Source organism: Erpetoichthys calabaricus, chromosome 4, assembly GCF_900747795.2.
Source record: "Erpetoichthys calabaricus chromosome 4, fErpCal1.3, whole genome shotgun sequence".
Taxonomy (NCBI): domain Eukaryota; kingdom Metazoa; phylum Chordata; class Cladistia; order Polypteriformes; family Polypteridae; genus Erpetoichthys; species Erpetoichthys calabaricus.
Genome location: NC_041397.2, coordinates 50,945,703 through 50,967,407, shown reverse-complemented (window position 1 = coordinate 50,967,407; position 21,705 = coordinate 50,945,703). Strand labels below are relative to the sequence as shown.

The window sequence follows — 21,705 nt, the reverse complement described above, 5'->3', positions numbered from 1 at the left end:
CAAATTGTGCAGAAAGCCTTCTATGGATTTTCTCCCCTGCAACGTGTGAGATCCAACACAATCTCTCAGATGGACCAGTCTGACGTGTTGCTCCTTCTTTTGTGTAATCACTTGAGAGTGACCAGATTTTGAACAGACATCTGTTCTGCTAGTCTGTTGAAGCTTTATTTGCAGTTGTGACAAAAAGGAATGCTTATACATATAATGCCTGCCTGCTGCATGCCAGGATTGCCCCTACATCTGTTAAGTGTGGCCCTTGTCTTGCTGTGACCTACGCTTTAAATTTTTGTTTTTTTAAAGGTGGCCTGGACTTCACCAAGTGGGCTTTCACATGATTAGCAAGTTACAGAGTTACAAAGCGTCAACACAAGTTATACTGCTGGCCAGATAATCTAAAACAAATTGATCATTTTTATGGGTCATTCACAAACTATCAGTATTTCATTCCAGATAATGTTGCATTTCTTTCTTCTATCAGCATATACAGTATTTTATAAAACTGTTTATTATTAAATGCACAAAAAGCATAAAAGAAAACACGTTGTAAAGTGCACTAATGTTTCGTTTTGGAAATCAGTCAGACTCCCAAGATGGCAGTGTTTTCTATTTTGAAGGATTCTGAGAGGAAGAAGTGGGTCCAAGTGGTCTGACCCAGAAGAGACAACACAGGTGGAAATATGTCAGTCTTCCTTTCTGCATGTGAGATCGTTATTTCACAGTACCCCCTCATGTCTTGGTGGAGAATTACAATCACATCAGCCGTTAAGGTGTTCCCCATGTGTGAGAATGCATATCGATACAGTACCTGTTTTATCTGGCACCAAGATGTTATGAGCAGATCCTTTAAGTTAAGTCACATGGTGGGGCTGCCGTAAACCAGACTTGTTTCTGGAGCACATCACACAGATGCTCAATCAAATTAAGATCTGGAGAATTTAGAAGCCAAGGCAACAACTTGATCACTTTGTTTTGTTCCTCAAACCAATCCTGAACATTTTCTGCAGTGTGGCATGGCACATTATCCTGCTGAAAAAGGCCACTGCCATGAAGGAGTGTACATCGTCTGCAACAATCTTTGCATGTCAAAGTAACATCCACATGAATACCAGGTTCCAAGGTTTCCCATCAGAACACTGCCCAGAGCATCACACTGTCTCTGCTGGCTTGACTTCTTCCCATAGTGCATCCTGCTGCCATGCTCTTCCCCAGGTAAATAATGCACTTACACCTGGCTATTCACATTATCTAAAAGAAAATGTGATTCATCAGACCAGGTCACCTTCTTCCATTGCTCCATGATTTAATTCTTATGCTACTGTACTCATTGTAGATACTCTTAGCAGTGGATAGGGATCAGCATGGGCACTCTGTACTGTGTGTTCTGACACCTTTCTCTCATGACCAGCATTATGTTTTTCAGCAGTTTGTGCTGCAGTAGGTCTTCTGTGGGATTTGACCAGACAGACTAGCCTTGACCCTCTCAGTTGTCATTCCTCAGGCCACTTTTGGTGGCTACAAACCACTGAATACTGAGAACACCCCACAACTCCTGCCGATTTGGAGATGCGCCATCACTGTTTGCTCTTGTCAGACCCACTCAGATCCTTATGCTTGCCCTTTTTTCCTGCTTCAGACACGTCACCTTGAAGAACTGACTGTTCATTTACTGCCTAATACAGCATATCCCACCCTTCGGCAGGTGCCATTGTGATGAGATAATCAATGTCATTCACTTCACCTGTCAGTGGTTTTAATGCTGTGGCTTGTCATTCTGTATATACATTACTGTAAAAAAAGTAATTTATCAAAGCTGGTTACCTGGGAAGTAAGTGTGGAAACACTATTTAACACTAGAGTATAATCAAATAAACAGTTCTACAATGAAAGTTACAAGAGCATGTCTTGTATTTTCTACAACTGTATTGATATCTTGTAACATTGTCAAAACAACACACATTTGGCTCTCAAACCTGTCCTCGATGCTCCGTAGTCATTCCATTTGGCGGAGCAGCACTCCTGACACAAATTAATGAAGTAGGGATTAGCCTAACCAGATGCGCCACTGGTGCAGTTTTACAAATAAATAAATAAATACATTAGATGGTAACCACAAATACAGAGACACCTGGAGGAGAGGTGTGGAATATGGCTACGTTAACACATGTTGACAGCCATAAAATCCTTTAGTAGGCTGTAATTGGCAAGCAATAGATAGCACATCAGACTGGATTTTCAGGAGGTTTTATTAAAGATGTCATGAAGAAATGTGAAAAATATCGGCTAGTTTAAGACAAAAAAAAATGCAGCAGAAGAGCCAGAAAGCTGCGTGCATCTAATGAACAGTACCTAAAGGTCACTTCTTTAGGGAACAGAAGGAATGTCCGTCAAGAACTTGCTCAGCACCTGGCAGTCATCTGACACCAAAAGAATACACTTTGACTGTGCAACGAGACTTCAGATTTAAATGAAGGGGTCTTGTAGGGTAGCTAAGAAAACATTCATGTAAAACAATATTAAGCAAAATTGACTGCAGTATGGGGAAAATCATAAAGCAAAAAAGTCTTCTGTAGTGATGAGTCTAAATTTCATGTTTTTGACTCCCAGGAGACCAGTATTTCAGAAGAAGAGTTGGTACGAAGTACTTTGATGTCTGTTTGCTGCCTTCTGTGAAGCATGGTGGCAGCTCTGTTGGGGTACGAGTGTGCATTTCAACCACTGGTGTGGAGGATCTGGCCACAGATGAGAGAAATGATGACTGCTGAGAACTATAACTCGATTCTGACTCATCATGCCATACCTGTTTCAAAATAACATTTGAGCAAAAACAATTATTGATCAACCTGATGATTCCCCAAACAACACAATTAAGTGCTACCTGGAGTGGAAGTCTGCAGACTGAACACGAGCAGGACTAAACTGGCCACCTGAAAGCCCTGGCCTCTGTATAAGTGAAGCTGCTTGTGACCACTTGGCCTGGGAAAATAAAAAAAGCAGTCAAAGTCAAAAGATGAGTTACAGGAAGTCCTGCAAAAAGCTTGGAAGAATTTACCACATAACTACTTGAAAAAAGTATAGCAGTGAATTAGCTCAGTTCTGTACTGTGAATGTGGTCCATACCAAATATGTTATAAAAAACAACTTTTTATTGTATCAATGTTTACATGTGTACTTTCTAATTTTATGTACTGGTTTCACAAGCAAATAAACACTTGGCAGATAGGTAGCTTTAAAATAACTTCTTGGGTGGCATATGGCCGTTTCACAGTGATGTACTCAAAACACTGTAATTGCATATTACACGGCCACACCTTCAGATGCCTGTTCAAAATGGTACCCAGTTCAGCTGATCTCTCTTAGCCCATGATTGTTGGATATTTGTCAGATGTAAATGTCAAAAAGGAGGCAACATATCTTTGAACCAGCTACTTCTGCTTTTCCTACACTTTACTGGTGGCTTCACTGCAATGAACAGAGGCTGTCTGAAGAATAACCTTCCCTTTGCACTTAGTTAGCCCAGCTCATTGCAAAATGCCCAGGCTAACTACAGTGAGGAGGATTTCCCAATGAACCCAAGAGACATACACAATCTTGTGAGACGCAACACCTGAGAAGTTACCTCAGACTTCAATACACTGTGGTCTAGGAAAGTACTGCAAGCTGCACATATAAATGTTGGGATGCCATCTTGGTCGTCTCCGTTTTACTCAGTCCACAAAATAACAAAATATGTGCACCAGCACAAAGTTCTAAAAGAATAATCAAAATAAGAAGCCATCTGACTAAGCAGATTTTTCAGTTCTGGTCAAGATGGAAGGAGCGTCCTCGTGCCGGGTAGTCTGTTCCCAAGTGAAGGCACCTTTCTGGCAGCTGTAGGCTTTATAGGTGGGGGACCAGAAGGGGCGGAGTCAGTTGCCCTCACTTGGCGTGTTCTCTGTACTGCGTAGGGAACAAAAGAAGAAAAGGTTAGCGCCAGCACCCCCTCTAGACCCAGGGTGGTATTACCTACCTCAGATGAGCCCAGAGGGTGAGCCACAGACCCGCATGCATCATAACACTTTGTTTCAGTCAAGGGTATACATTTTGGAGGCACCGTTTGGGTGTGGGCGTGTGTATGAATAAAAAATGTAATTTAAAATATATTCAAATACGTCTGCACATACTGTATATCCTGAATTTGTAAAGGTTTTTACTAAGTAAACAAAAAATAATAATTCCCCAAGTATAAGGTACCAAGGTAATTTGGGGGCATTGTGCTATGCTGACTCACTGATGTATTTTTTCTCATGTTCAGTATGTTGTTCCAAACCAAGAAACTAATTAATGTACACTCATGTAGGAAAGAGTAAGACCCTGTCATCTTGTGGTTGTATCTGTCAAGTTTCAGAGGTGATTAAGCACAGAGGACATCGGCATTTTCACACTGAACTGTTGCTATGACACAGCCATCTAATGTGCTCTTCAGTAAATGATTGTGTTGCCATTTACAAGCTTTGAATTTGTTCCTTACAAACAGGAGCATTTAATGCATCATTCAGCCTCGCATGGCATGAACACACATGGTCCTGGCGTTTGTGATGAACAGCTCTTGAATTCTTACTATTCTTTCAAGAAAATATTGTATTACTGCTTATTCTGAATATTTTTATTGCTCTGGTTTCCATCTTTAAAGCAAGTGTGATTCTAACTGAACTAAATAAAATGTAGCTCTTAAAATGAACAATAGCACCTGTGTGATGCTCTTTCTGCTTTTAAGGTTCCTTTGTGAAGAGTCTGTGACTTTCTCTTAAGTGTGGATATCCTTGCTGGAAATGTGATATTGTAGAATGAATTCTCGGTGGGACACTGCTTTTGCTTAATACTAGGATTTCATTTTTCTGTGATTTCCTTTATGGTGTCTTGAATGTTAAATTGCAACATGAACATCACCATTCTGCTGGATAAGTAAGGATTTTATATAAACATAGCAATAATGGTTTTTGTCCTGTTGTTTTCACATGAGTCCCAGTCAGGACAATACTTAAAGTTTAAAGGAATACTCCACCCAAAAGTGATGTTTTTATATATTATATGTTACTTACTGAGAAAAAAAATTAATCTTATGTTTTGATCCAGAAAGAAGATGGCAAAGATTCTGATAGGACAGCCATCAACAGGGACCAACTCTGGACAACAGCAAACATTACTAAAAATGTCACGTTACCTGTGTCACACAATCCACATGTCAAGTCATCCAGCCTTATGCTAAAATATTGTTAAATAAGCCACCTCTTATATAAGTATTTGAGTTATGGGCATGCCTTCCATTATTGTAATTAGATTCATATCCAAAACTGGAGTACCTTGGGATTATTTAGCAACCGTCAGTGAAATTGAACAGGTGGTTTGACCTTCTCCTTACTGAATCCTCCTTGGTCATTTTTTCCACTGACTTTCCTATAACCTTTAGCCTTTTATTTTGCATGTCTCTCCCAGTGCATGATATCACATGAAGCACAATGTTAGCCAATGAATAAGCTGTTACTGGGCTGGACTCCTGACCAATCAATGACTTGGAAAGGTGGGACTGCAGGTTAAAAGTCGAGATGTGTGTCTCAGCGTGTTCCATTTCCTTAACAAGAGCATTTTATGAAAGTGTTTTATTTAATAATGTTTTACTAAAAATACATGTGTTTGGGACATTGTGCACCTACAAGTGGACGACTTACATCTATTATGTGACACAAATAACATGAGAATTTTTCTTGGAGGTTTTGATGTTATTTGCTGTTGTCCATTGTTAGTGACAATAGATTCCTATTATATCAGAAACTTTGTTATCTCTGTTCTCTATTACTATGTAAGAATAGAATTTTTTTGCCCATTGCTATAAACTATATGGAGGAAGTAAGATATGAAAATATAATTTTTGGGTGGATTATTACTTTAATATCTAAGAAAAGATCCGGATGCCAACATGTGACTTTCTCCATATTTACACCATGAGTGCAGTGTACGGTGTGAATTTACTAAAATATGTGCACTGTCATTTATATGGCCTATACTAGAACAGTTAATTAATTAATCAATTCACTTGTAACAACATGAATCTTGTATGTATTCCTTTACTCATGCTTTGTTTCGTTTAAATTGTTAAAAATTAAAGAAGAAGGAACAGAAACCCGTACCTTTCATCACACAACTGTGATGACTGTAGGGCCAGCACCCCCAACTCGCAAATGAAAAGTGCTCAGTTCAAAACTTTTATACAAAAAGGAAGTACCTGCCACAAACAAGCCAACATCCTGGCAATTTAATAAAGCTAATCAGTGTTTCTTAGTAAGTAGAATTTAGCTGCCATGACTACTGTATTTGAAAATTTTCGTCTTTGAAACCTCAAAGCTGGAGCTTTGGATTAAACTCAAAATTCAAAAAAGTCTTTCTTTCAGTCCTAAACTCATATGCCAAATTGTGTGAGCTGTGGTTTGGCTGTTATTGGTGTCAGCTTTGAAAACTTTGAACTTGTAAGTCTTTAAAGCTGAATAGTTGGAATTTACCCAATACGTATTCAGCTTTAAAGACTCACAAGTGCAAGCATCCACACAATTTCATAAGAATCATTGAGTTGGGGCGTCCATAACATATTTTTTACCACAGACACACAAACACTGATCATCAAAAATGTTATACAGTAAGAGACATTATATCGTATTTTTCTGTTCATAAAAATATTTTCTTTGTACAATATATGAAATATGGAGAATGTCAAAAATTATGTCAAATACAAAACAAATTTTTCAATATATTTTGTAAGATAAGTAATATCTGCTATTGGCTTGACTCTATAATACCATCCAGCATAAACCAAGTAAAAAAATCTAATAGATAGATAGATAGATAGATAGATAGATAGATAGATAGATAGATAGATAGATAGATAGATAGATAGATAGATAGATAGATAGATAGATAGATAGATGCAGTGTTACAGAAGCAGACAAAAAAGACTCAAGTATACATATAAGAATTATAATAATTTTAAATATGCTAACAAGGGAAAAATACACATTTTATAAGAATTGTCTAGAAGTAAATCCGCAAAGTTTAGGTATTTACTTAGTGTTAAGTGGTTAGAATTGCACATACTCATACGTCTCAGTTGTACAGTACAGGATGTCAGTCATTGGCGAAGTACACTGCACATAATGTCACTGTTTGTTAAGATGACTTCTTCAGACGAGGGGTAACTCATTACAGAGCCTGATGGCTGAGGGTAGAAATGACCTTACACAGCATTCTTTGGAGCAATGCAGTTGTCTCAGTCTGTTATTGGATGTGCTCCTCTGTTTAGCCAGAACCTCCTACACAGTCTGACCGTCATTTTCCAGGACAGTCAGCAGCTTCCTGAGTGACCTCAGTTCTAGCACCTCCTCCAGCGAGTCCATCCTGATTCCCAAGATTGAACTAGCCTTTGTAATAACTTTGTTTAATCTGTTTTTCACAATCTGCACTAATGTGGTTTCCCTAGCACACTACTACTTAGAAGATGGCACTGGCCACTGCCAACTGGTAGAAAACATGTAAGAGTGGTCTGCACTGACTAAACAACGTAACCTTCCTCAGGAGATACAGGCGACTCTGACCCTTCTTGTATAAAGCCTCAGTGTTGATACTCCACTTAGCAGTATTGCTCAGATGCATCGTGAAGTAGTTGTATGTCCTGACCACCTTCACATCTTCACCATCAATGAGAGCTGGGGGTCAGAGTGGTCTTGATGCTCCTGAAGTATTCAATAATTTGTTTTGTCTTCCTGATGTTGAGGTGCAGGTGGTTCAATTTACACCATTCAACAAAGTCCTCTACAAGTGTCCTGTATTTATTCTCCTGCCCAACGTTGATACATTCAATTATGGCTGTGCTGTCAGAAAATGTATGCAGGTGATATTATTTGGCATTGTAACTAAGATCTGAAGTGTACAGGGTAATCAGGAATGGTGCCAGTATAGTCTCCTATTGAACCCCTTTGCCACCCATGAACAGGTGAGCTGCACAGTTTTTAAGCCTCACAAACTGTTGTCTACCAGTTAAGTAGTCCTTTATCCTGGACACAGTGGTAACATCAGCCCGCATTGACTAGAGCTTCTCACCTAGCAGTTTAGGTTGTATGGTGGGTGTTAAATGTACTAGAGAAGTCAAATAAACAAGATCCTCAACATGCTACTCTGTGTCTGCAAATGGGAGTAGGTCCTGATAGATAAACAGCAGAGGTAACAGATAAACCACCTATCCTGAACACCAGCAAAACCAAGGAGCTGGTGGTGGATTTTAGGAGGCCCAGACCCCTCATGGACCCCATGATCATCAGAGGTGACTGTGTGCAGATGGTGCAGACCTATAAATACCTGGGAGTGCAGCTGGATGATAAATTAGACTGGACTGCCAATACTAATGCTCTGTGTAAGAAAGGACAGAGCCGGTTATACTTCCTTAGAAGGCTGGCGTCCTTCAACATCTGCAATAAGATGCTGCAGATGTTCTATCAGACGGTTGTGGCGAGCGCCCTCTTCTCTTCTGGTGTGCTGGGGAGGCAGAATTAAGAAGAAAGACACCTCACGCCTGGACAAACTGGTGAGGAAGGCAGGCTCTATTGTTGGCATGGAGCTGGACAGTTTGACATCTGTGGTAGAGCGACGGGCGCTAAGCAGGCTCCTATCAATTATATTGTTTTTTGTATCAGTAAGGTGCTGCTGGAGTATGTGAATTTCCCCTTGGGATTAATAAAGTATCTATCTATCTATCTATCTATCTATCTATCTATCTATCTATCTATCTATCTATCTATCTATCTATCTATCTATCTGTCTGTCTGTCTGTCTGTCTGTCTGTCTGTCTGTCTGTCTGTCTGTCTGTCTGTCTGTCTAAACAAGCCAATTATTCACATCAAAGGCTACAAGGAGTTCAGAAGCAGCATATGTTTATGGCTATAATACCTTTGGTCCATTCTCTTTTCTCCACCTTCCTATCCTGAAAGCGGAGCTTATTCCCATCTTAAGAGTTGTCCATCAGATTCTTAGTAACTTTGTGTTCTGCTGAACGGCAAAGGCAGCATCCTCCACCAATTCTGCTTTCTCGCTGTGAAGGAAGGTTTGGCAACAAAAAATAGGACAGTATTTGAGTGAAAGCAATCATCGACTACTTGACAGAGGCTTCTTTCATGGAAGAAAAGTTCATTTGGTAGAATTGCTGACATTGGTTATTCAACAAAATGGACATTTTGAGACAATTCTAATGGTACCTTTGCATGATAAGTTAATGGGAGGACTGATATCTGTTCAAAGGTAAAGCAGTCATTTTAGAATGAAGCTCTTGTGTTAGTCCTTCCAGAACTGGTTTCCATTTATAATGATGCATGTTCTGTAGCTAGTGACGGTGTCAATAGCCCTCAACAAAAACCTTATGATGAATATGAGAAGAAAACCTTACAGGTTTAAGGTGAGAATTACCAACTTCATTTACATGCAGGCCCACAATCATTGGCAAAATCATGTGTTACGTAAACATCTGGATTTGAATTATGAAGAGCTGCTTTAGCACAACATCGTCTTCTTCCTTTTCTAGGAGGCAGGGCCTGGAGCAATATAAGGATCTTATCAAGTTCCTTCTTAATTTTTATGAGGACTAAAGCCAACAAGAAAGTAAATTAGCAGAACTGTCATTTGTAATGGCTGTTTCTGTAATACATTTCACACATCCTTTTGACGCGCTGACTGTTACACTGCTGGGCCCAAGGAAGCAATTAAAATGCACAAAGGCTTTTTGTTTTGTTTTATTGGACTAGTAAAAAGATGACTTCACATATTTACACAGCTACACTGTATTGTGATGGAGCAGCACACAAAATAGAAAAATGGTCTCTAAAATACCCATAAAACTGACCAGGACACTCACTGAAAAGGCCTCGCTTAAGGCAATCTGACCTCCCAACCTGTCCAGGCCCCAAAAATGAGTACAGGCTTTTAAAGTTCAAATAACCTTAAATGTCCCAACCCATACCAAAATAAATTCGAAGTAAAAGAAACCCATAAAAAAATAAAAACTTTGACTTGAGAAACGGGTCTACATAGAGTCTTTATAAAAGAATAGTTTATTCATATAAGCAAAAAATGAACATAAAGTGGCAACATGAGGCAAAAGGCCTTACCTAAAGAGGCAATTCAAGGCAAGCAAATCCTAATACAAAATCCCAAAACAAAAACAGCAGAAGCAAAGCAGAAATAAAAATAAAAAATCAATACTCACAATATAAAAATGCACTCTACAGACGTCAATGAATCACTGAAGGATCTGCTCACTGCTTTGGAATATAAAGTACTGACATCAGGGTGGCTGAGGGCGGTTCTTCAACAGTGACATCAGAGTGGCCCCACCCCCTTGGGGTTCCACCCATAAAGTACAAGGAACACAGGAGAACTGCATAATCGAATCTATATAGCAAATTAAGAAAGCAAAATTAACAAAACACATATAATTACAATAAGCATACGAAAAATGATCTTAAAAAGAATTAACCACAGAAGAGAAAGCAAGGGAACATGCCCAAGCTGAAGCATAACACACTGAATTAGAAATAGCAGCCCACAATTTGTCATTTATACTGTTTGTGTGAGCGAACTTCATACAAGTCCATTTTTTCTGTCCAGGATTTTAAATCACCTGTAGCTCACAAACCGTTTGACATATTGACCTGAAATTTGGTACACATACATTATGTGACCTCTACTGTCCACTTTTGGGATGATGATTTTTATTTTATTTTATTGCACAGTCATCGGGTGGCTGTGCAGCGCATGTGTACGGGCACCGTTTTCATCCCTACCAACGACCACCGTTCTCATCACTACCACCACCATCACTTCCTCTCCCTCTTCATATCTTAAATCATTCTTGAGGCAGATTATAAGTTCTTGAGCGTGTTGTAGCTTCTCAACTCACCAATTACTTAACCTCTAATAACTTGATGGAACCCTTTCAGTCTGGTTTCAGGGTGTGGCACAGCTGTGAAACTGCACTGCTACGGGTAACCAATGATTTGCTTATGGCAGCAGACTCTGGACAAACCAACATATTAATTCTATTAGACCTCAGTGCAGCATTTGACACGGTCAGACATGACATTCTACTGTCCAGAATGGAGAACATGCTGGGTATCTCTGGCACTGCCCTCCAGTGGTTCAAGTCCTATCTGACTGATAGACAAGAGTTTGTTAGTCTTGGCAACAGCAGATCCAGCTCAGCGCCAGTCCCACAAGGAGTTCCTCAGGGCTGTGTCCATGGCCCTCTTCTCTTCTGTATTTATATGCTTCCCCTTGGCCATATTATTTGTAGCTTTGGACTGGGTTATCATTTTTATGCAGACGATACTCAACTTTATTTCAATGTTAAAAGTGGAACTTCATCAGAGCTTTCTTGGCTCACAACCTGCCTCAGTGAAATTAATACCTGAATGGAGCAGAACTCTTTAAAATTAAATTGCAGCAAAACTGAACTCCAGCAAATTGGGACTAAAGTGCAACTTAATAAAATGAGCTCCTTCCCAGTCTATCTTGGTGGTGATCTCATCAGACCTGCCTCTACTGCAAAGATTTTTGCTGTCATTTTTGATTCCTCCCTTTCTTATTCCGCCCATATAAACCACATTAAGAAACGTTCTTACTTTCACATCCATAACATATCCCGTGTTCGCTCCTTCCTCTCCTTCTTTAATGCTGAGAAACTTGTCCACGCTTTTATCACATCCCGCATCGATTATTGTAATTCCCTACTGGCAAGTGCCCCTTCTAACCTTATATCACAGCTCCAGCTTATTCAAAACTCAGCTGCAAGAGTCCTTACTCGAACCAGCAGCAGCGAGCACATCACACCCATCCTGCACCGCCTTCACTGGCTCCCTGTGTCTTACAGAATTGAATATAAAATCCTACTAATAACCTACAAAGCCTTAAATAACCTCGTGCCAAACTACATCAGTGACCTACTCCATCACTATGTGCCTGCCCGCCCACTAAGGTCCTCTGATTCTGGCAACCTTGTTGTGCCCCACACTATCTACACTCCATGGGTGACAAGGCCTTCAGCTTTATAGCGCCCAGACTCTGGAATGACCTACCGAAATTAATCAGGTCAGCTGACTCCATGAATTCTTTAAAAAAACAACTCAAAACTCATCTGTTCAGGAAGGCTTTTAGCTCTATTTGACTTTATTACCCTTCTCTCAGTTTACTTCTCTGTCAAGATACTCATGTAACCTGTATGTGTGTGTGTGCGTGTGTGTGTGTGTGTGTGCGAGACTATCAATTATGTTGTCTATTAGGCTTTTTCTCTGAATTCATTGTCATAATCTTCTTTATTTATTTATCTGGTTTGTACAACGCTATATACTGTATACCCTGCCGTTCTTTCTTATATTCTGTAAGTGCCCTGAGCTTGAGAAAGGCGCTATATAAATAAAAGTTATTATTATTATTCTTAAACACTTAAGTGCCAGCTTAAGTGAAAAATTAAGAAAAACAGACTAAGTAATTGCAGCACAAAAACTGACTTAATCATTTTTAACACAAAAAGATGCTGACAAAAGAAGAAAAGAAGCGGGCCGCTAGGGTGGAGAAAAGATAGCTGCTCAGGAAGCAGCAAGCGCATCAACCTCTGAGCAAACGAATGATAAACGTACAGAGAAAGAGTATGAAAACTATAAGTTGTGTATTCACTGCACGTTATCGTGCAGTGCGCCGTTACTGGTTACAAATAATTACTATAATATTTTGAATGTGAAGCAACATCAAAGTGTCTGCTGTCCACCACCATCAAGATGACCGGCATCATTTAGACTCAGTTCAAAGGCTTTAACAGAAATCACTTGAGACGTAGGCCTTTAAGTCTGTGATCAGGGGCGTCTCAAAGACAAGAGTCACACTGACACCGTGAAGTAAATACTGCACGTTTTCAGTGTTGATTTACACAATACAGGTAAACTACAATATTTAGTCTTTCTTTCTTTTGTTTTATAATAAGAGAAACATTATTTTCTTATTTTGTGTTCTAGGATTAAAAATGTAAAAATACCCTCCATTCCAGTTGGGAACCTAAATAGAAATCTGCAAATGTAGATGATATACAGCATATAGCAAATTGGGCATGAATCATATTTTTACATTTTTATTACTAGAGGTGTCAAAAGTAAAATATATCAGACATGACTGGCACATTTTGTTGCCGCTCACATTTTCTTGCTTGTTCTTCTGCCTTATGAGAGAAAATAAAAAATAAGATTCGTCCATTTCTGGCCCAATATTTACAATTCTGATTCCTGATAACTCAGGCCCACTGTCACACTGTCATCCCTTAACCTAATAATGACATCTTTGGAATGTGGGGGGAAAACCAGAGCAGCCAGAAGGCAAACTCACACAGAAACTCGCTGGGCTTGCATTTGACCCGAGTTTCTTAGAGCAGAACATCTACCACTGCCACCCAACATGGAATCCTAACTAAATTTGGATTTGTTCATATTAGTTCCATGAAAGCCTCTCTGTATGGCAAAGCTAGTCCTTCTAAATTAGTTCTAAATGAAAAGAAAGAAAGCGTGTTCAATACCATCAGTACTGACAGGGAGACCCTTGGCACAAACACCAGCCTTATTTTTTTACTATTTTGACGCATCTCAACGTTACGTTTTCCACAGATTCTTCTTTGCAAAGTGGATTAAGCCCCCAGAAGTTGGTATGTAACAGTTTTCAGCTCCTTGTGTTCTCTGTTCTGAGGACTGTGGTTTAAGCTTTGACTGGGCCGTTTTGAAGTCATTTTGGCTATATTTTATGAGTGGTTCTTCTCTCAAGGACAGAGTGGCAGGAGATTTCCGTGTGTTTACCTCACCATTCACTGGTGATTGATTTTCATTAACCATAGCATGTATTTTCCTTGCATAATTAAAGGATTATTTATTAATTTTCTCTTTGAGAATTTGAACGTATGATAAAAATACAGACTGGAGTGGTGGCTTTGTGGCTATGGATCTGCTCAGGTATCTGGAAAGTTCCCGGTTCAAGACCCGTTACTGCCAAAAGGGATTCTACTCCATTAATCTGAAAATTGCTCCAGGGGTGCTGTACCATGGCTCATCCTACATTCTGACCCCCAAAAGCTCATGAGAAGAAACAATTTCCCCTTTGGAATTAACAAAGTATATCAAAATCAAAAAATTTAAAGAGGTAGATAAATGTCATTTTCAATCTTGTGACATTTGAAAAGTTTTAAAGGGTTGAAATTCTAATAATATGGCACTCTGTATCATTTTGGTATTTCAGTGTCATGGTTTGTCAAACATTAGAGGTAGCATGTAATCAGAATTCCATAAGTTTGGTAGCCTCATTGTGCGATACAAGGCTGTCATTCATGTGTAATGGTCTTCGATGTATTGGTAAGGACACCATTGGAAGACATGGGTGCATATCACCATAGACTTTTCACAACCAGTGGCAGCAGAGATTTTAAAAGGAGCCATTCTGAGGTCCTGCTGGAAAGAAGCTGGCAAAACGGCCCATGATTACCTCATGCTTTGATCTGGCCATTGGCCTCCAGGTGAGAACATTGCTTAACAATGTGTGGCATTATCACAGGTGGTCCATCTATGGATTATGGGAACTAAGTCCTTTTAGTGGCTGTCTGTACCTGGAAATGCATAAAGAAGGAACAAACACGACACAAAGTATTCATGAAAAGAACAGAAGCAAGCCATGCTGTCTTTGTATTTTGCACCCCTGTGCATCCAGTTGGGGTGACTCACCCATTTGCCCACCCTCTATTTCTTTCTCCAGACCCCTGGCTCTCCTCCTAACACCTGCTGAGTGATAACCCACTCATCTCCTAAATCTGCACTCAACAAGCAACTGTTAGGCTGTGATCTTTAAAGCCTGAAAGTCTTTCAGAAGTCAGTCCTCCTGGAAACTGTGTGTCCTTACCTCCCAGAGCTGCCTTTGCTGGTCTCAGCTATACTTGTGCTTCTGTGCCCTAACTCTGACATGAAGGGCCAAACAATTCTTGAATCTCAAAGGAAGCCAGTCCTGTGTAATATGCTGCAGGTGAGCACATAGTCTGTACCATACCACCTTGTTGTCACACACTGACCTGGGGGGCTTCTTTTATATCACTGCTCATCCTGTGAGGCTTGAGCTTACTTATATGACTGATGGTCCCAATGTTCTAGGATATGCTGAACTCAGGTAAGATGTTTGACAAACAAGAGAAGACCACTGAGTCCAAAGTCAGTTTGGTTAGCTAATGGCTAAGTTGTCCCTACTCTGTATCTCATCCACACAAAGATGTCAGGTTTTCTTCTACATCTACATGACTCAGTGGTTTGGTGCAGATTCCCGCAGCTCTTCATCACTAATTTTACAAGCATTTCCCTGTGATCTCCACCAGTGTCCTCAAGTGTGATTCATAATTTGAATGAAGGAATTCTGCTGAATCAGTTTCTTTGTGAATTTTGAATTTACTGCGTTGGGTTGGCACCCTGCCCGGGATTGGTTCCTGCCTTGTGCCCTGTGTTGGCTGGGATTGGCTCCAGCAGAACCCCGTGACCCTGTGTTCGGATTCAGCGGGTTGGAAAATGGATGGATGGATTTTGAATTTATAGAATTTTGACTTTGGATTTTATGGAACTTTGATGATCCGTATTTAGAACATTACAACAATTGTGACCAGAACAAGGCCATTTAGACCAATAAATTTGTTTATCCTATTCACCTAGATTGTCCAAAATAACATTAAGCCCTGCTCTTTGCCACACAACTTTGTAATTTATTCCATGTGTCTAAGGTCCTTTGTGAGAAGAGAAGCTTTCTAACATGTGTGCGAAATCAGCCCTTAACATGTTTTTAACTGTGTCCCCATAATCTTCTTGTCTAAATTATTTTAAAGTAACAGCTGGCCTCCACTATACTAATTCCATTCATAATTTTAAACAACTTTCAATCATGTCTCCTGTTAATCTCCTACATATCCAGTTCTTATGATTTCTCCTCATATCTCATACCTCTTAGTCCCAGAATCAACCTAGTCGCTCTCCTCTGGACTTTTCTCTGCTGTGTCTTTTTTGTAGCCCAGAGACCAATACTGCACACAGTACTCCAGATGAGGCCACATCAGTGCATTAATTTAAGCGCATCCTTCCTTGATTTGTACTCTACACATCGTGATACTGTATATAACCTAACATATTATTCTTGATTGCTTTTATACAGTCTGGATATAGACAGTGACCAGCACACTATGACTCCTAAATCCTTCTCATAAGATGTACTTTCACTCATTGTGTATTCAAATGCAACATTTTTACTTCCTATGTATAATACTTTAATAATTTATGTAAATTTTTGTTAAGTAGAATGCCTAGTGGGGGCTGGGCGGTCTTGTGACCTCTGAACCCCTGCAGATTTTGTTTTTTGTTCTCCAACCCACTGGAGTTTTTTTGTTTTTTCTGTCCTCCCTGGCCATGGGACCTTACTTTATTCTTTGTTAATTAGTATTGCCTAATTTTATTTTCATCTTGTATAGCACTTTGAGTTACATCATTTGTATGAAAATGTGCTATATAAATAAATGTTGTTGTTGTTTATTTCCATTAAATTTCATTTGCCACAAATCTGCCCAAAACTGTATGCTGTCAAAATCCCTCTGTAATGATTCAACAAATTCTACATTATCTGACAATCCACCTAGCTTTGTATCATCTGCAAATTGAACCAGCTTGTTACTTATATTCCTATCCACATCATTTATATATATTAGAAATATATGTCTCTGCCCTGTCTCAGCCCAATCAGCTTGCACCCACCAATTGAACCTCCACATCTCTTAAGCCCTGATTCAGCAGCATGAAACACTACACCACGTTCACTCTAAAATGATGTCAGGGTGCAGTCAGCTGTAATCAGTTGGCGTCCATATTTATATTTTCAATTCTTAAGCCAGCACAGCTTTCAGCAGATGCTATATCTGCCATGTTTATCTATTAATTATCAAAGCTGCTTTATCCAGTCGAGGGTCCCGGGAGCCAGAAGCAGTTCTGACGGTCTTGGGTCTACGCCATTCATCACATGACATGTTAACGTATGCACCTACACTCATTCAAGCCAATGTGGAGTCTGCAGTTAACCTATCAAACACGTGTTTGTGATGAAATCCAGAAAAGCATCCTAGAGAGTCAGATAACATGCGAAGTCCACACAGACAGTGAAAGGTCTGGAGTTCAGAGCCAGGACTGTGGAGCTGGGAGGCAGCAGCACTAACCTCTGCGCCACCCTTCCATCCATTTGAAATGTTATAGAACCAAAAAATATTATTAGTGGGAATAACAGGTAAGCTATATAATATTAGGTAATAGTATTTTTAATTGTTTTTTTCTCATTTTCATGTCATTCAAAGTGAGAGTTCTCAGATTTCAAAAGCTGCTGCAGTGGCTCAGCTTGAAATAGTAGCGGACTTTGATTTATTTTTCTTCGGCTTGCATGAGAGAGTTTAATTATCTGTAATTGTATGGGGCACATTTTCCTTTTGTTGATGAATAAGCAGCTGATCCATGATGATGTCTGGCTATGTTCATCTTGGCCCCTCTTACAAACACATGATGAATTACAAGTGAATGGGCCATTCTGTATTTTTATCCCTTAGCAATTAATTAATATTTCCTTTCTTCAGCTCAGCTTTCAGACAAAACAGCTATCATGTTCACAAACACCACGTCTGTGACTTTAACATTTACATTCTAAGCGACGATTGCAACTAAAAGCAGGCCCAGGCAGAAAAAAAAGAGAAAATTTGACTGTCAAGGTGTACTGTTTATGGCATTCTCTATTTATGTATCCCATCTTCCCATTCTGATAAGCACACAATGACATCACATCAGTAGTTGATCTGTAGAGCCCAGATTTTATTATGATTGTGTGGCCATTACTTAGTTATGGTGTGTTTTTAGATGTTTTCTTCGTGCTGTATCTGACAGTTGTGTTCAGTTGTCAGCAGACGGTTGTAACTAAGAATTAACAAATGATGGCACACCAGTGTGCATAACAACATGTCCTACAACAATGTTTGATGTCATTCACATATGTTACCTCCAAAGTGAAAGCTATTGGCATGAAACTGTGCAAGGTGTCTGTTAGACCTCTAGAATCCTCTTCAGTCCGGCATTGTGAACTCCCTTCTTTTACCCCCATCTTCTGCAGTGCTATTCTCCATAATACAGTATATATCTCTGTATCCTCTAACAATACTCATTCTGTTTAAAACGGTACATTACCTATACCTTTCCTCTTGCAACTTTATAGTGTGCATTTGGTACTTCTGAGCCATTTTGGGTCATTTCTTCAAACATTTTGGGATTGGTCTGCTCATCTTCTTTCTGTTAACATTCCCATTCCTTCTTGTAGATCTCTCTACCCTTTGTCGAGCAGAAGCTGGTATTTTCAGTCCAGTTTCTAGAAAATTAGTCCTAAACTCTCCTTTTAGAAATCCTCTTCTTTAACTTCATCGTACATGAACTTTCAAAACCATAGATCAGTGGTTCCCAAACTCGGTCCTGGGGACCCCCTGTGGCTGCAGGTTTTTGTTCCAACCAGACTCACAATTGGTGATAATAATCAATAACAACTGATCTCATTTAATTAGCTGGTCATTTTTACTCTTCTCTTATTCTGCATTCAGAAAAACAAAACAGTATAGTTTTTACATTTATAAGACATTTAGAAATATTTCTAATTTTTTTCTAAAGCTATAAAAACTATCTTTTGTTGTTTTCCTTTTATTTTCCCCTTTTCCGGTGTAGTTTGCTCCCTTCATTTAACCCTAATACTGACAATTAACAACCAGCATAGCAGACACCCAGGATGATGAAAGCGGCTAGGACTTCAGTGTCAGACCTGTTAATTAGTAAATAATCAATTTAATAACCAGACCACATGGAAAAGCAGAATAAAAATTAGGTTGAAAATAATGTTAACAACTTAAAAAAATACATATTCCCCATATAACTACTTTTACATAAAAACGTTTTTTCATAAAAAAATCTACCAAACTTAGTTTTGTAATTTCTCCGTTGACTCCAAAACATATCTAAACATATATAAATAACGACTCCCTTAAATAGGCTAAGAGGCCAATGAAAAACGGAAGTTGGTTGGAACAAAAACCAGCAGCCACAGTGGGTCCTCAGGACCAAGTTTGGGAAGCGCTGCCATAGATCAACAAATCAGTTGTCTCCAATTCTGAGAAGTGGCCTATGCCAGTGCATTAGGCTGGGAGTGAGTTAGCTGGTCCGCAGTATCGTGTTGTTGTAGATGGACAATATTATGAAGGTAATCAGGAAATTAAACGTGCGTCCAAAAGCTGAGTTGAGATCAATAATTCTGTCCTATCTTTCAACTTAACCAGGGTGAACTGAAAATCAAAGTCAAGGAAACTTAGTAAAGAACAATCAACAGTAAAGATTTAGAAAGAAATACACCTCCCAACACAGAGATCTGTTTTTGATATCAGTATCTCAGATTACCAACAAGTTAATGGCATTGACCCATTCACAACGGTCACCTGAAACTCACCTCCAGTCAATTATTCTAGGAACGCTAAGGCTACAGAGCCACATATACATATGTATAAGAAACAACATGGCGTCAAAAAGGATGTCAAATATTCAAATAAAAAGTCAAAATAAAATTCTGATCACCAAACCAACATATAATAGAATCTAAGGCTTATGCTGAAGGTGTCAAAAAACAATTGTAACATGATTTGAAGAAGTGAATGAAAATAGCCAGTCTTCATTTCCAGTTTCTCACTTTTGCTGTGTTTCTTCTCAGTGTTGGCCTTGCCATGTCTGCCATGCCTCTCTTAGCAGGGATTCATTTATTACTCATCTGGATTTTTAATTTGATTTTTATAGATGTTCGTGGCTGTTGGTTTCTTGTTTCACTTTGACACAAATTTAATCACTTAAACAAAAACAGTATGTCGCATCTGCACATTCGTCAGCAAGGGCCTGCTTTAACAAGTGATACAGTGAGAGAGATGAGAGCAGAAAAGCTTAAGAAATAAGCTGAAGGGAAATCAATCTATTCTTCAAGTAAAATACCAAAAGTCTTACCAATGTAAAATAACCTCAGATGGGGGTTTTAAATACAGACGCACTAAATGTAAAAGCAACAACATTAAAAACGTTGTCAATTTTACATGGACTCCAGCTGATTAGTAAATTACTCAAAATGAAAATCAGAAGGCACTCAGAAATGAGACTGAGAAGAACCGGATTGAAACTCTTCATATTTCTGGTGGCAGGAAAATGAACATACAGACACGGCCTCTGATCCATGCACAGTTTTAATTTGGTACACAATCTCAAGCACTACCACACTTTTAATAAATGAGATTGACTCACAGTTTATCATTAAAATAAGCTTATTGTTCTTCAAAAGCCCAATGCCATTTCATCTCCCATTTATTAAAAAAAAACTTTAGCCTGATTCCTACTCAGATGAGTTATAATTCTGGCCCACTGACCAGCACCCTGCATTACATTTCAGTGAAGCCATCCTGCTGTTTATTGTAAGGATTCACAACACTGGGATTATAATGTGGTTCCTCTATATGCAAGATTTAAACGAATGTTTTAAGTTCCACATGTAAGGACCTAATGAGAGATTTGACCTCCTTGGCGTTAACCCCGAGACTTCTATGTAAAAGCACTCTCTCTGGATAGGCTGATATGAGGTGATGTAACGTACAGGACAGTATTCTGCTGCCATCTAATAAATAAAATAACATCATTCTGCAAACAAAATCAGGAATATTCATAAGAGGGGTGGAGCCTTCAACAAAAACACACAATGAAGAAGAATGAAGCTGAAGCATTAGTTGAAACAAGTGCTAGCAATGATGATGTGACACAGATGCATATGGCACCAAACTGCCATGATATGCCTGGTGACTTCAGTCACATAGAGTTGCAGCAGGGTGCGGTATCTGTGGCAAAAAGGCAAAATGATTACAATCAAGTGGAAGGACAAGAAAGATTTTAGCCTCCTAAGTGCTCTTTACAATACAGCAGCTGTCAGTGTTCGTGACAGAGGATATGTGGAAGTCACCAAGCCTTGCTCTGTGGTACTCTATAATAACAAGGGGCGCGTCGATCGTGCAGATGAGACACTAACATACCACCCTCTCATGCTCAAGGATCAGAAAAAATAACATAAGAAAAGTGTGCAAAGAAACACATTACTACTGTCCTGGCTCTGACGTTGGGCTGTGCATTGGTGACAGTTTCAAAATATGTCCCACGAAGGAGGTGTACTAAATCTGCATCAGTACAGCAGTGGACACTCCACACACCTTTCCTACTGTGTTTATGTTGATGTGTTGTTATGTACATGTTTCTCTTATTATTTTTTTCTTATTAAAAACTTTTTTGTCTCGTTTTTCTGGGGTAAACATAGCGCTAAGGAGGTTAATTTAATGCAGTGTAATGTATTTGGGTTATTTTGTCACACAACGCCAGCCCTTTGAATCCTCTTCATGCAGACTATAACAGTGCCGGTCAGCAGAGCTACTTAAACTCCCACCTAATATAAGTAGCAAAATTCAAGCATTAAACACCTTTAAGTTATTTTAGGTCAGGGAAGGCA

At 39.3% G+C, this 21,705-nt stretch overlaps 1 protein-coding gene across 1 annotated transcript in view; it reads left to right on the top strand.

Moving 5' to 3' along the window:
* cnksr2a (connector enhancer of kinase suppressor of Ras 2a) overlaps nucleotides 1-21,705 on the top strand; it is a 676,696-nt gene that overhangs the window by 637,588 nt on the left and 17,403 nt on the right. The gene's annotated exons all lie outside the window — the stretch shown is intronic.